The sequence below is a fragment of the Corythoichthys intestinalis genome, chromosome 10, assembly GCF_030265065.1.
Source record: "Corythoichthys intestinalis isolate RoL2023-P3 chromosome 10, ASM3026506v1, whole genome shotgun sequence".
NCBI classification, from domain to species: Eukaryota; Metazoa; Chordata; class Actinopteri; order Syngnathiformes; family Syngnathidae; genus Corythoichthys; species Corythoichthys intestinalis.
The window spans coordinates 18851009-18867865 of record NC_080404.1 but is presented as its reverse complement, the minus strand read 5'-3'; positions in this window follow the sequence as shown (position 1 = coordinate 18867865).

Genomic DNA, 16857 nt, shown 5'->3' with positions numbered 1-16857 from the left:
GAATCTTTTATTTACCTGTTGATTGTTGATCCTGGATCCTGCCTTTCTCTTCGTCTGGGTCTGTTTGCTGTTTTGCCTTGCTGTCTGATTGCTGTCGACTTGTAACAAATTGTCAACTTTTGTTCCGATGCTTTTTCCAGCTTTTAAAATGGAATCAGTCCAAGAGGTTCAAACTAAGGTGAACGCGCGGAGTTTAGCCTTTTGGCCGGGTTGTTGGGTTTGCGTTAGCACGGTTCTGGGGATTTAGCCGGCGTGATTCCGGCAATTTGGCTGGAAGGCCAGGTTCCAACAATAGTTTGTACAATATATTTGTTTGTTGATCTTATTTGGTTGGCTGGCATATGATTATCTCACATGTTTAATGGTTCCCATGATTAGTCGTGCTAAAATATCACATTAGCACCTTCACACTTATAAATGATCAGCCCTGTGCTTCCTGCAGAAGACCTCATCAATCATCAGTCGCAAGGCATATCACAAGTTTGTTATGCTGTTGCCCTTTTACAGGAAGACATAAACGATATAAATCATTAAAAGACAGTCAATTTCTCAAAATCAGGAGATTTTTCAGCTGAAAGATACCAATACAACCTTTTCCCAACAATCCGCCCTGTTAGATTTGACACTGTGATCTCTCTTTATAGCTTGTGGAGGTGTGGGTTGTCTCCATCTTTGCATTTCATCTTCATTAGTGTAGGAAAAGATTCAATTCTGATAAATGGCCTCCCTCAACAGGCAGTTGCCTTCTAATCATAAAAAATGTTGAGACTTCCCTGCAGACACAATATTCTCTCTGAGCACAGGCTGAGACACAGAAAACAGTTATAACATGAAGACTTGTATTGAAATGATTTTAGTCTGCATGGACAAAGACATCAAATGCCACGAGTTCCCAGGGTTAATCAGTTGCACAGTCTGGTCTAAAAACAATCTTATTCAATGCAATAGAGACCCTCTCTGACAGAAGCTAATTCATCTCTTCTTGGGACATATTTATATCCCTGCACATTTCATCTGACTTCAGAGATGATGTCAATGACCAGATGAGCTGTGTTGAGCGGGGGCAGCTTCACACCAGCTTTACCTACCCTTGTGGAAAGACACCAGCAGATTCTTTCTTTCAAGTGTTTGGAGCATGTCAACATATAGATTGACATATTGTCTAGTGCTAGCCGGGGGTCTGTTGGTGATGAAGAGGAGATCTGTTGCAAAGCCATGATCCGTCATGCCCCCCACCCATCTTGAAGTCTTTTAAATCCCCCTCTGTGCCTGGAGGGACTTCTGGAGACACCCTGTACACCATGCATAATTACCCTTCAAGCTGTTGCCGAGCACAATTACCATGCTCTTTAGTAAAACCACACACGGTATGGCAATTACATGTATGTTGGCCACTTCTGCTGTGGTGGTAGCAACAGCTAATGTGTGCTGCTTTGTGTTTTGATGGCTGCTTTGCACTGTAATCTGAATGGCCTCTCTTGTCCGACAATTATATACAGTGTCAACCAAATAGGTATCTTGCAAAATTAGCATGCTTGAAGACATCTGTTCGGCAAATTGTTGGGACAGGCACATCATGTGACAACTGCAGTAGCACTTTGTTTTGACTGTAAAACCAAGAGAGACGAACAGCTTTTAGATAAGATAAATTGGAATTCTGCAAATGTAACGTAAGACTTAAAACTGAAGACCTATGATAAATTTGCAACCTATGTTTTATTTCTAGCCATGATACAATGATATCTGAAGTTCAGAATTTCAGAACACCGTTTGAACTACAGTAGGGAATCTGTACCAGTTCCGAAATTACTCTGTTTTTAAGAGTTTTCCTGAAAGAATATTACAAATGTTCATCTTTCGTTTTGGTCCTGTAATTTAAAACCATCTAGTTTTCTTGTTCAAAGAGTTCTGGATTTTAAAAAAAAAATATGTATGATAATTTAATATACTTTTTATTTTAATTTTGTGTCTAAATGTATTATTTCTTATGTAATTTTTGTATGATTTTGGAAAACAAGGAAAAGTATGGAAGGAAAAATATGCAATTGATTCCAGTGGCCTATACTAGAAGTAATCCTGCTTACTAGCGGGTAACCGGAGTTGACAAAACCTGGTTTTCTAGTTTGTGGTCAATCGGTGCTACGACGCTGATTATGAGGTTAATTAGTCGAACCTGTGTCAACCCAATCTGAGTTACAGCGCGTTCACATGAAGTGGGCAGAGACCAGAGTCAAACACTACTTGTGATGATGGCACGGGCACCTTACTTCATGGAGGAGGAATGCGTGATAATCATGCGGAGTTATGAGGAATTAAAATCCACCCTCACCGCGAAATCCAACACGCTTCAGCGAGTAGAGCGCGACTGGTCTGTTGGCAGCTAATTACAGATCATGTGAATGCGTTAATATGCCAGTTTACTTATGTCCATGAAAAGAAATAAAGCCTGATGTCAGGACAATAAAATAAAGATTTGGTACGTTAATTGTAAGAAATAATTTATCGTATGTGCATCACCACATGAAGCAGGATAATTGTATGTTTAGTCCCACTAACTGTATGAATATGTATGTCCTTTGAACATCTTCAGAGTAGAGGTTAGATCGGGCCTAAAAAAAATCCAGCCCAACTCGCAGCGAGCCCGATCAATTAACTTGATTTGCAGCCCCGAGCCCGAAAAGAAAAAAAAAAATCATGTTATATTTGTGAGCACTCAGGAGAAGAAGGAAATGCGGGGTTGCGATGCGTGGTTGCGTTTTGTGTGATCACTTTTGTGCGTGTGCATAATGATAATAAATTAAAGCCTGTCTTTTGTAACGAATTCTCACAGTTAAACAAAACTGTAAAATGCATATTCAATAAACATTTATATATTTTTTTATTTGTGTCTGTTCTATCAGTGGATTTGACATTTATTTTAATCTCTTCGAGTTGGCAGTAAAAAAACGCAAGTTTTCTCAATGTTTAAATAGTCTACATATTTTTATGATTATTATAAATGCATTTACACAACGAAATAACGCTGGAAAAGTTTGTTACATATGTATATTTCTTGTATGACAGCAAAGCTCCACATTCGTTTCCATTCAGCGATGCCAACACAGGTTTCTGTATAGCATTTTCAACAATCAATTTGAAGCGTTTCCATACCCCATTCCTACCACTTTCCGAATCGCATGGCATACAGTGTTCTTACTCAGATATTTAGCATCACCGATGGAATACATATATTGTCCACTGGCGAAAGAGCGCAAGGACAGGAACACATTCCACTCGATTGTGAGGGCCTGACTTCGGCGGGTTACGTTAGAGACGTCCGCCTCGATCAGCTGTCACAGGTAACGAATTCCCTCAGCTGAAAATCTATGTCTTTCATGGAGAACATCATCCGAGTACGCCAGCGGATTCTGGCGGTCTCTAAAAACCCGTGCCCTCCGAAGAGAGCCTCTCACAATCCGCGCGCCAATGTCATATGGGTCGTCCAGGTACGCTGTCATTGTCAAGAGAACACGTCCGCGGGGGAGTGCTGTTTAAATAGAGCGTGGTTAATCGGAATCCTGGGGTTAAACAACATCTAACTCTGAGATGACCAGGTTTGACGTGTGGCGTCCCTAACCCGTCCAACATATCCACCTTTCGTTGTCCCGGTTAGCCGGTAAAATATGCTGCACGTAATGAAGTTACTCTTGAAGTTACCCTGCTAAGCCAGAAAACCGGCTTCGTAGTATAGGCCACAGAAACAAGTCGAATTTAGTTTCTCCTATTACACAAATGTTTTTCATCACATTTTTACAGCCTGATTAACTCATCATTAATGGTTCTCTGCCTTCACCTCTGGGACCAAAATGAAGTTTCAATGCATCCATCATGGTTGAAAGGCAGATGCGAATGACTGAACTTCAACCTTTTGTACTGGCAGATGTGAGTGAAAACATCTTGAAGAAAAGTAATCCATCAAATGAACTAATAAGAATGATGAAGTACGAGAGTTATCTTTAGAATAGAAAGTCAAATTTTGGGAAAGATGTGGGTGGGGAGAGGTTCCGAATTGCTCAGCTCTCCATATGTGCTGCCCTTTGAAATGTCCACGCTCTGCTCAGTGCCATCAATTATTAGCGACAGTGTGGTGATTAATTTCTGTTCCGGGTCTTGAGTTGATTGGACAAGGCTTTAGGGAGAATCCCACTGATTGAACAGCTCCTGTTTCTGCTGTGGCGAAGGTGTTCTCTGAAACTCTAAGGGGACTCAAGGTCTCTCTGCCAGTTTCTGTCCGTCTGCCTTTTTCTCTCCTCGGAGATCATCCACAAATGAATATAAATCAGCAAACCCTCTGCTCACCTTCCCCCCAGGTAGGAGAAAGGGGAAAGCATTGTGGCGCAGGTGCAGCCGAGTGCTGAGCAATTGGATGAGAAATGAATACAACATGAGCTAAGGAGTGCTTTGTCCTCAAGAGACAACATCTGTGTCGGGGAGATCAGAGGAAAAACAGATATGGAAAACTTCTGATTACAAACACTTGGAACGCCACGTGGCTGTTGAGTTTTACTACTGAAATCTTAGGCAGATCAGCAGATGTTTGAATCATCTCAGTATGTCATCTTGATCAAAACTTAATCCTTCTTTAAATGTGGAACACAGTCATATAAAATGGAACATTATATTTTTTTAATCACGCTGCGTATCAATGTAAAAACACCCTGACTAAGAGTTAAAACGGCTGTCATCTTGCAGTGATGGTGACATAGTGACCCCTTCTGGTCTGGTGCCCAGTACATGAACCCAGTGCTTAACAGGAACTTGTGTCTACATTCCCAGGCACTGTCGAATGACAGGATAAACCAGTGAAAACCTATCTTCATACCATTTTATAGTAAGCAACTCCATTTCAAAGGAGTCTTATTAGGAGAAGTATTACGTGCTTTTTTTCAACTGTACGCAGATGTCTACACATCTGTTGTATGCTTTTGGCAAAATTCCATAAGGATTAATAGTTTTTACGCTCTTTTTGCCACTTGAAAAAACAGTCTATTATGACCTCTGCAGTACCTGGTGTATCCTCACAAAATTGACTCCCATTGATTAGCTAGATGTTAATTAGTTGGTGACCACACTGTCAAAGAAGTGAATGCAAATCATGACGACAATCACAATAGTGATTGTGTTTTTCAGAAACAGATGTGGCAAATCTTAGCTGCCGATAAGTGTTTGAGTTCATGTTGCCACATATCACGGAACACAAATACATCCATGGACTTGTGATATTACATTTCAGGCAAAATTGTGTCACAAAAAACATTCAGAGACAAAATATTTAGACCACAGTCTCCACTTGCCAGCAGCTACATGCCCAGAAGTGCAGTAAATACAGGTGTCTTTGTTCTCCGCCAGTGTTGTGTTATGTTAGTTTTGTCATTTAAACAAATGTGTATTTAGGAACAAGTTCAGTCATCCATTGTTAATCACAGGACTATATGTCGAGCATACGGTTCGTAGTATAGCTCTTGGTTATCTATCGTGGCTAACAGTGGACTGCATCATTGTCATTAATGTAGCACATTAGCATCATTTAATAATGGCCATTTAATTGTGTTTGCTACACTTCACTTCTGGTGTTTGTTTCCGTTTTCCTTCTGTCTTGTCTGTTCACCCGCATGTTGTTAGTAACCAGTAGTCTGTGTTTATAGCTGTGCTGTTTCTTAAGTGTGTAATTTCCTATCTGTCTTACCTGCGACTGCCTCAACACCCTGTTTTATGTACTTCCTCAATCTACCGTAATTTCTGGACTATTGGGCGCCCCTGATTACAAGCCTCACCCAGCACATTTTTAAAGGAAAAACCATTTTGTACATACATAAGCCTCTCCTGCCTATAAGCCGCGTGTGCCCACTTAGTAACAAGAGACATTGACAAAGAAATACAGTTTTCATACTTTTAATAACACACCTTAACTTTTCGTTCCAAACAGCGCCGGCAAACACGGCAGTTATATAGCAGCGGCACGGAAGTTACATAGCATCAGCATGGCGGTGCAGCACTAATTGTGCTGGTTAATAAAAACATAAAATTATTTGTTAGCAATCTTCATCTTCTTCCTGTGCATTCAAACCATGGAAGTCTTCACCCTCAGTGTCAGATATGAAGACGCTCTGATGCACTTCGCCACACACCTACTCAGTCTCTCCTTCGTCGTCGCCTTCAATGTCTCCCATAATGAGGCATATTCACTCACAGCCTGTGCCGTCCTCCTCGCCTCGTCACGCAGCAGACTGGCCCCTCAAAACCCGTTGGTGATGGCGGGCTCTTTTACAGCGCTTCACACTGCAAGGCTCCCCCAGCAAACCTGTGTAAAAGCTGCTCTTCGCATGCGGCGAGTCTTGGCAAATGATCTCTTGCCGCTCGTCATCAAAGCGTCCCATACAACTCGGATGGCCAATTTAATTTCTTCTAGCATTTTCCATGATGCAGGTCTGCCAATTCTACTCATGTACAAAGACGAGGGTCTGCCACCTCTATTCATGCACAACGCACAAAGTTAAACTACCGGAAATAGTACAAACTAGCGTCTTCCTCGACACATATATTCCACGTGTCTCACTCCCACATTCCATGCTCGAGCGCCCCTGGCGGCCGTCAGAAAAATGCACAAATTGGCCGCATCATTGCACACGCCGCAGGACCCAAAATGAGGGAAAAAAGTAGCGGCTTGTAGTCCGGAAATTACGGTAAGTACAATTAAGGCCGAGACTTAAGTGTAACAACACTTCTTTATTCAGTGTGCTTCTCATCACATGTGCACACGACTCATCACAGTGGTTTCTTTTTACCGTAATACCACACCCACAGGGGGCGCACAACTATGGCGACAGCAGTGTGACATACAGTGGGGCAAATAAGTATTTAGTCAACCACTAATTGTGCAAGTTCACCCACTTGAAAATATTAGAGAGGCCTGTAATTGTCAACATGGGTAAACCTCAACAATGAGAGACAGAATGTGGAGAGAAAAAAACTGAAAATCACATTATTTGATTTTTAAAGAATTTATTTGCAAATCGTGGTGTAAAATAAGTATTTGGTCAATACCAAAAGTTAATCTCAACACTTTGTTATGTACCCTTTGTTGGCAATAACGGAGGCCAATTGTTTTCTGTAACTCTTCTCAAGCTTTTCACACACTGTTGCTGGTATTTTGGCCCATTCCTCCATGCAGATCTCCTCTAGAGCAGTGATGTTTTGGGGCTGTCATTGGGCAACACGGACTTTCAACTCCCTCCACAGATTTTCTATGGGGTTGAGATCTGGAGACTGGCTAGGCCACTCTAGGACCTTGAAATGCTTCTTACGAAGCCACTCCTTTGTTGCCCTGGCTATGTGTCTGGGATCATTGTCATGCTAAAAGACCCAGCCACGTCTCATCTTCAATGCCCTTGCTGATGGAAGGAGATTTTCACTCAAAAGCTCTCGATACATGGCCCCATTCATTCTTTCCTTTACACAGATCAGTTGTCCTGGTCCCTTTGCAGAAAAACAGCCCCAAAGCATGATGTTTCCACCCCCATGCTTCACAGTGGGTATGGTGTTCTTCGGATGCAATTCAGTATTCTTTCTCCTCCAAACACGAGAACCTGTGTTTCTACCAAAAAGTTCTATTTTGGTTTCATTTGACCATAACACATTCTCCCAGTCCTCTTCTGGATCATCCAAATGCTCTCTAGCCAACCACAGACGGGCCTGGATGTGTACTTTCTTCAGCAGGGGGACACGTCTGGCAGTTTAGAATTTGAGTCCTTGGCGGCGCATTGTGTTATTGACAGTAGCCTTTGTTACTGTGGTCCCAGCTCTCTGTAGGTCATTCACTAGGTCCCCCCGTGAGGTTTTGGGATTTTTGTTCACCGTTCTTGTTATCATTTTGACGCCACGGGGTGAGATCTTGCATGGAGCCCCAGATCAAGGGACATTACCAGTGGTCTTGTATGTCTTCCATTTTCTAATAATTGCTCCCACAGTTGATTTCTTTACACCAAGCGTTTCACCTATTGCAGATTTAGTCTTCCCAGCCTGGTGCAGGTCTACAATTTTGTCTCTGGTGTCCTTTGACAGCTCTATGGTCTTGGCCATAGTGGAGTTTGGAGTGTGACTGACTGAGTTTTGGACAGGTGTCTTTTATTCCAATAATGAGTTAAAACAGGTGCCATTAATAGAGGTAACGAGTGGAGCCTCATTAGACCTCGTTAAAAGAAGTTGGATCTCTTTGACAGCCAGAAATCTTGCTTGTTTGTAGGTGACCAAACACTTATTTTCCAATTTAATTTGGAAATAAATTCTTTAAAAATCAAACAATGTGACTTTCTGTTTTTTTCCACATTCTGTCTCTCATGGTTGAGGTTTACCCATGTTGACAATTACAGGCCTCTCTTATCTTTTCAAGTAGTAAAACTACAATACAATTGGTGGTTGACTAAATACTTATTGCCCCACTGTAAATAGGTTACACCCTGGACTAGTTCCATCAGTTGCAGGGCATATATAGAGACACACGATCATTTCTGGCCCTGTGAGTCAGATCTGGATCAAAGTCATCAAAGTCTATACATAGTAATTTATTTGCACATTCTACCATTTCATTGACATAGTTCAAAATTAAACATTACAACCTATAATGAAACCAGCATTGACTCTATTAATGTCGAGAGTTTTAATCAAAAAAGCACAAACACATTTCATAACTTTTCTTCATTTTTACTGCTGATATTTATTTTTACTGCTGATATTTATTATCTAAATTATATGAGCAGATTTACAAGGTTTAGCCACGAGGGAACAAAAACAGTTCCCTCGTGTTCTGAAGCACCTACCCTTTTGCCCCAATTGAGAGGAATAGACTTTGTGCTCAAACCCCTTTTTTCCTTCATAAATATTTTTTTTTAAAATACTGTAAATGAATTTTTAAAAATTAGGCTACCGTACTCTATCACCAGTTCCCCCTGAAAGTGTTTTGATATCTGATTAGTATTTATATGAGTGCTTGTGAGACTCGTGTCCCTAGCTGATTAACGCTGCACACAAGCCCCCTTCTTGCCATTTCTGCCTCTTCCTCCTTGGCTCTCAGAGTGTACTGCCAGGCGAAACAGCCGCCACTGTTAGGTCCCCAACGGCCAGCAGCATCAGAAAGGTGGGTTGAGAGAATTTTTGTGTTATTCATTAGATCGGTTGGTGCAACATGTGTGGCTAGTGTCTGAAATTTCACTTCAAAACGTAAAAGTGAAATATACAAATGTATTTATTAAGGGTTTCAGCATCTGTTCAACAAAAAAAAATTAAACCAGGGTCTCATTTGGAAGCTTTAGAATCCCATCTTCTATTTGTGGATGATGTGGTTCTGATGGCTTCATCTATAGCTGTGACTTTCAGTGTTCTGGCGTGGTTCCCAATTAACTTTAAAGCTGCCAGGGTGACACTTCTAAATGTGAGGCAATCAGAGGTTGCATTAGTGCCATCCTAGTTTGATTTTGGGCACTCATAAACATTCACTCATTCGCTAAACTGCCTCTCAAAATTGAATTCCTTGCTAGATATGATTGGACAATGGGCAGTTCAGTTGAAATGTCTGGTAGCTCACAAAGAGTAGGAAAACAGCGTGGCCTGGGCGGAAGATGTAACGACCTACTTAAAACCCACCGATGAGAGAGAAGGATCCATATCCCATCAATAACACATGCACTTGACAAGCAATCAGTGCAGCAGTGACAAAAAGTAAAAATTTAGGTTGTGAAACTGCCATGTGAAATGTTATTAACTGTTCAATCACTGGTTCATATCAAGAATATAGGTCAGCCCGCCTGCAGAATCTGTTGGTGGTGCTGCACTACTGGTACTATTCTGTCGTGCTGCACCTGAACGCATTCAAACGATTTGACCTTCAGAGAAGTACACCATCCATGATAATACTGCCTCACTAACCCCTCGGCCAATGATTTGTCAACTCTTTTTTATAGGTTAATAGGCCTGTGATAAGTGGCCTTTCAATTGAAAACATGAATCATTTAAATGTCGTTTGAAAAAAGACGCTTTCAACATTACTGAAATGTGGCTACAAATCTGCCCTCGAGGCTATTTTCCCCCAGTGGAGCATTTGCATCCACGGGGTAAAAGACCATGCAGTTTTTTACTGTATTGCTTGGACAGCACTAATCACTTCAAAATTGGAAGCCTGCAGCTATATCAGTGGACAATAATGACCCTACTGTTTGCCTTGAGGCAGCGTGCCATACGGAACAGGAGTAGGAGGTACACCAGTTAAATGGGAGTGCCATATGTTTCTCAATGACTTTTTTATTACTCTTTTCCAAGAAACAATAAAGATGATGTCATATCTCACAATTCGGCCAACTTGACGTGTGGTGGGGTTAATCTTATACACCCAAAGGTTTTCTATCTGTCAATCTCCCTGTCTGACTGGTGCTAGCAAGCTAATCAAAAGACATTGATGAACCATTTGTCTTGTTTTTCGTCCAACTTTAGGCTAGAGAGAAGAAAAATTAGGTTAATTCTCTTCCAAATTCCCATCAAAAGATTCAATCAATGAGCATGCTGATTATTTAGAAATGGCGGTAAAGCAGTTGAGGATGAAGATACTCCACAAAGTGACTACTCTCAGCGGCAGTAAGTTAACACAGTAATGTATGTTGACAGTTGTATGCATAGCAAAGCTAGCTGGCTGTGAGCCTGCAGCCCAGATGCCAATAAACACAACAGGCATACTAAAACATTATTTCCTGAACATTCCTTTTATATTGTGTCTTTTATAGTACATTTCAATGGTATCTCTGTAAAATATTAAAGGGTGTATATTGGTTTTGTATGTCTTCCAGTCCATTATGATCTCACACTGAATTATTCTGTCATGTAAAGCAAATCTGTTGTGTGGAATGGAGACATATATCCGGATATGTATGAGAGGTGAAGGTCAAGAATGGTGTATCAGTCACTTGCACACAATAAGAGCCTGAAAGTTAGCTGTTGAGGAGGAGAAAGCCTGAAGTATCCCTTCTTCAGCAGATGGAGGTGTATGAGCAGGGCAGGCAATTAGGCCCACTGTAATCCTCCATCTGCCTCCCTACATCACCAGCCTCCAGCCCAGAAATGAGGATCAGGAAATGTATACACCATCCAAAAACCTGACAGAGCATAATGATAAATAAGACAGCCAGCAATTTTATCTTTTAATTACACCATTTGTCTTCATCTATCATCTTTTTCTTATCACTTTCCTTGGTATTTCTGCTTCTTTTTTCCACAAGTATTATATATATATATATATAAAATAAAGCACTTAAGATGCACATCAGCTGCTGTAGTCATAACTAGAGTAGACACTTTCTTTTCTGGTGTGAACCTCAACGTGAACTCTAAGGCTAGGTTCATACTGCAGGTCCTAATGCACAATTCCGATTTTTTTGTCATGTTTTTTTGGCGTGCCCGTTCGGACTGCCTTTGTCCATTAAACCTGTTCAAGTATTACCCATGCGCACTACTTCGCAGTCTGATACGCGCTGGGCAAACTGACCCGCATACGCAGAAGCATTAAAACATAACTACGCACTATGCGTGCATGACACACACACATAAGCCTTATGTGTGTGTGTCAGTTTTCCCTGACTGAAATGCCATGTAAGCAATACTAAAATACAGTAAGAAACCGAGCATTATCAGGCTTATCCATTTATTCATTTTATATATATATATATATTTTTATGACGGTGATCAAGTCCACCTCCTGAGTAGTAAAAACTAGGCGTGAATGCTAATGAACAGCTACATCGCTACCGTTTTGTGTGCCGCTCTTGCTCTTTGCTGACGTAATTGCTGCATGAATTCCAATTTGGGAGACTTGAACATTCAGACCACTGGCAATTTCTAGAAAAATGTGGCATAAATCGGATTTAAACAACATACGAAAGTCACCCAGATTGGATTTGAAATGGTCCACTTCTATGCGATGTTCAGACCGTCAAGTTAATGCCTCACTTTGTTCGGAAAAACACAAAAAAAATCAGACCTGCAGTATGAACCTAGCCTAAGCGACCACCGCTGTTGTTTATGGTTGGCAGAGCCCAACAAAAAGGCCAACAGAGTAGTCGTGTCTTGCTAAACGCTACTTAAGACACAAGTTAACAAAAAACACAAAACAACGGTTCAGAGGCCTTCCGAGCAAATACTAGACACAGTAGATCTAAACTGAAAACCGAACCATTTTATCACTGATTACGTAATGATATTTCTAACTAAATTTGTGTATTGCAGGGGTGTCAAACTCAATTCCAGAGGGTGTCAACCATAAAACTGCGACGGTCACAGTCTAAAGTCATTATAGTATAGCATTATTATAGTACAGGTAGTCCCCGGTGTAGTTCCGTTCCTACACTAGCGACGTAACCTGAATTTCCACGTAAGTCGAAATTAACCCCTAAGCTTCCCTAAATATTCCCCAAATCTCAAAATAACTACCCAAAAACATGTATTATAAATCATTATACTGTCCTCGCCAAAATGTTGTAGCTAAGTCCTAGCTAGACAGCGAGATAAGCTCCCAAATGACGATGTCAGACGTCTGTGTGGTTTGCTGAATTTATTCAGCTATTGATGACATCAACACTTGCAGAACACGACTGGGGACAGCGCGACGGACGAGACTCCGGCATCGTAAAGTCAAAATCACGTAAGTTTGGTACGTCGTAACCCAGGGACTACCTGTACTGTGAATGCAACTGGACATGTTGTCCCTTCTCCCAAGCCACTTAATGTCAACAAACAAAACTAAGTGTTGCTCACTGAATCTGGAATGAGCAAACTTTAATGTTAGAAACATGAAAAATATCATTTAAAATACGCAGTGCAAAAAAAGGTTTCCTTTAACCAAAACAAAGATTCTTCAAGTTTCTCAAGTTATCTGGAGCCGCTAAAGTTCAAGAACAACCCCAAAAAGAGAGAGCCTGTTTTTGAATATCCAATCATTAAACGATTAACACAATCTGGCCACATTTACACGACAACAGTTTTACGCAAGAATGCAAAAGTGGCATTTTGGAAAAGGAATGGCGTGCCATCTTACTGAGGAGCATGCTAGCATAGTTGCTAATGATTCTAAAAATAAATCATTTCATTATTGTGTGAGGAAGACTCCATTGCTTTTTATTTTCCAATTTCTGCTTCAATTCCAGCATGAATGAAAAGTAAACCACAAAGGACAATTGTGCTGTTAAAAACCTGAGTGTTAGCTGAGCAGAGAGTTAGCTGCAATTCAAATTGTATTGTGCCTTTTGTTTGTTTTCTCTGCTCTCTGCGGTAAATGTTAATAATAATATTAAATAAAGAAACTGTTCATTATTCAAGTGCCAATTTGTGTAATTATCTCTTGGTCACTGCATGGAAGCAAGCCAAAACTCAGCTCAGCCCATTTTATCCAGGATAATTGGAATGTTTTGAAATCATAAATAATGATAGAATTTCTGTTGGTTGGATTACATTAGAGATGAACTGGCCGATTTCTAAACACCTCCATCTCTACTTTTGAATTCATTCCAAGCAGAAAGCAACTTATCACCAGATTGTCTGTAAGAGATGTGACATTTGCTGGTCCATTTCAGCTGTCAATTCTATTGTCCTTTTATCCTACGTAAGTATGGCTTTTGTGGATTTGGATGTCTCTCTCCCTATGGACTGCAGTTGTCACAACGCGTGGCCTTTTTAAGCATTTGACAGTTGAATTAAAGGTCTTACACAGAGGGAAAAAAATATTACAGCAAATTTAAAAACCACTCGTTACATCCCTAGTTCCTAATAAATGGCACGTACACATTGCCTTATGGGACCAGGCATGGACAGAGAATGTTCTGTATCGTATGACAAAGATACCGGGTTGTCTGTAGAAGTGGGATGCTCTATGTATCATAATGACAGCATTCTTCATGCCTTCCTCCCCGAGGGACCAAATGAGCGCAGCTCCATACATGAGTGTTGCTACGGCCACCAGTGGTGCATTGACCTTCTGCAATATTTACAGGTCATGCAGAGTACAACTCCTGCCTTAGGAGTGATCCATTGAGAGACAACAACAGATTGAATGAACACACTCAGTTGGCATGCCAATCAAATATATTAGTTTTTCAAATGCCTTTCTATCTTCAGTAATGTTATTTAATGTTTTGGACAGTGATTAGCCATCGGACAAAATGCTGATGTTCAATTCTGGACTCAAGCAATTAAAAGATACTAATAGCTTCTTTATTACTAACCAAAACAGCAGCCCCTAAGCACATTATCATGACAAGCAGGATAAAAACATTTGTAAACAGATTGTTGATGCAATGGGTGAATGCACAAAAGGTATCAAATTTCCAGGCACGATCTATGCAAACTTTTAAAAGACCTTGAATCCCAGCAATGAGGCAGCAGGTACACGTATTCTCATCTCCCATCAGTTATTTCATGATTATTATTAATCTCATTATATACCCTGCACAAACAATAACAGGGATGTCCCGACCCGATCACGTGATCAGAAATTGGGCCGATCGCGCCATTTTTCAGAGGATGGATCAGGATCAGGTTTTATTTTAACTTATTTGCTCCCAAAAACGTAGAAATACGTTCTATTTTTAATTGTTTCAGTGTCCCGAAGACCTATTTATACGTCTTTTACGTTTTTTTTCATAAAAGACATCTCTGGGTTCTGATTCAACTGAGCTCCAAAGCACAAAGCTGAAAATCCATTTTAAAGCAATAAAACTGGCCACTGGAGGGCAGTAGCGCATTTGGTAAGACCCGCAACCCGATTCAACGGCAATGAACAGCCGGGCCACACGGTGGGAGTGCCGGAGGAAGGATGCCAGGTGGCGGATGACCGAGCAGAACAACCAAGAGGACACCCGGGATGCCAGGCGCTGGACGACCGAGCAGAACAACCGGGACCACCAGTGTAGCGGACGATGTCGTTGAGTCCGTGCTGCTGGCTGAGCAGAGACTCAAAAGAATCCATCTTTATGAGACAGGCGGCGATGAGGGAATACTTTACCCAGCTGTCGCAGCGACAACGGCATCATCTCTCAGTTAGTTATGTGTAAATAAATTGTTACTTTACCATCAAAAGCTGTATTTGTCTTATATTTTATGTTATTTTGTAAAAGGAAAACATTATACAGATGTTTGAGTTGTAACTAAAGCAAAAAATAGCTGTGTTAAAGTCAAAGTTATGTTTGAAATGTATGCTTTCACAAAAAGCTCTCAAGTTCTCAAAACTAAGCTATTTTCTAATGCTGATTTCTAAAGGATGGAAAAAGCTATGAACTTACTTTTTTTCCTGCTGAGAGAAGAGAGTCTAATCTTTCTTTTGGTGGTTTCCATGTTTATATGGCAATAGAACAGAACTTTCTGTTGGCCGTGCAAAATCAGTCAAAATCCAGTTAAACGGCCTTGCTCCGGTGAAAATGGCTGGGAGTGAATGAGTTAAAAAACAAGTTTTCCTGCTTCATGCTCGTACACCCTCTCACTCTTCCTTCGTTGCTTTTCTTGGACAGAAAGTGCACTAGAGTTTGCTGGTTAAAGTTAACGATGATTGACGGGCGTTGAAGCTTTGATCTTGCCAGAGAAGCTTGGGAGCGCTACTTTCAAAGTTGCCGAATGCGTCAATCATTGTTTAGCTTGTTAAACACTTGCTGTAGTGTGCTGTGGCGACTCATTGTGTGTGTGTAAGTGAGCAGCTGTTTTCAGCAGCGTGAGCGGATTTGAGTGGAATCACTCAATGAAGCATTTGATAAAGACAAGCATTTTTCTGCGTTATTCTTGTTTAAAAATAACCCACATTATAAAGGCGGCACGGTGGGAGAATAGCATGTTTTTTTTTTACCTTTTTTACCTTTTTTTTTACATGGAACAACACTTTTTTCTGAATCAGTATCAGCAGATTCTCAAAATCAGGTGACTTGGACTCGGGTGCAAAAATAGGTTATCAGGATATCCTTAAACAATGACATAACCATGAAACTTGTTAGCAACAACATAAAGAGTGCAGGAAAGAAATCCAATGTATAATTGCTGAGAAGAATCAGTATCAACTTTAAGTGTTAAACATGACTAACATTCCTCTGAGCATACTGTATGGAAAAACCTGAAAAATATGTCGAGGCATTCAAGGACAAAATGCCCTTTCATGTGATCAGTGTCACGTCATCAACAGTAGAAGCCTACAGTTTATATATATGGTTGACAAAATTTCATCCAAAGGAACAAATCAAATTATTGCAGTTTTCTTCGTTCGACTCATCAAACGAACATATCATGCAAAAACGTACTTCCTGTGGGACTTGCATGCATGTCGCGAGTGGAAAAGCCTCATGAGGTAGCTAATGTAGCATGTAGAGCCACTGAGACATTTTCCATGCATCATTCATTTATATGATATATGAGCAAGAGTGCCAATGGAGATATCAATCAATTGGAAGGTTGTCACGTACTAGTGCAATACCGAAAAGGGAAAAAATATGTCATACTGACACGGAAAAAGTGCCCACTAGTATTAAAATAACTAACTGGAATGCAAATGGTTCTCCCATCTCTAGGATTGTCAAATGCAGAATTCTGACATTTTATGTCAGTCTTCACGAACCGGTCTGAGAGATGTTCATTTTGACAAGTATGCCATTTTGCTGCTTTTGAATAGATAGACCTCAATCAAAGTGTCACCCCATCTGTCTTGCAGTGTTCTTTATGTATTTTGGTGCCAAAAGACAAATAAACAAAACCAACTGAGCGTCATGATTTTGTTTCTCATGTCAAATAAACTAGGCCCAGGGTTAGGGT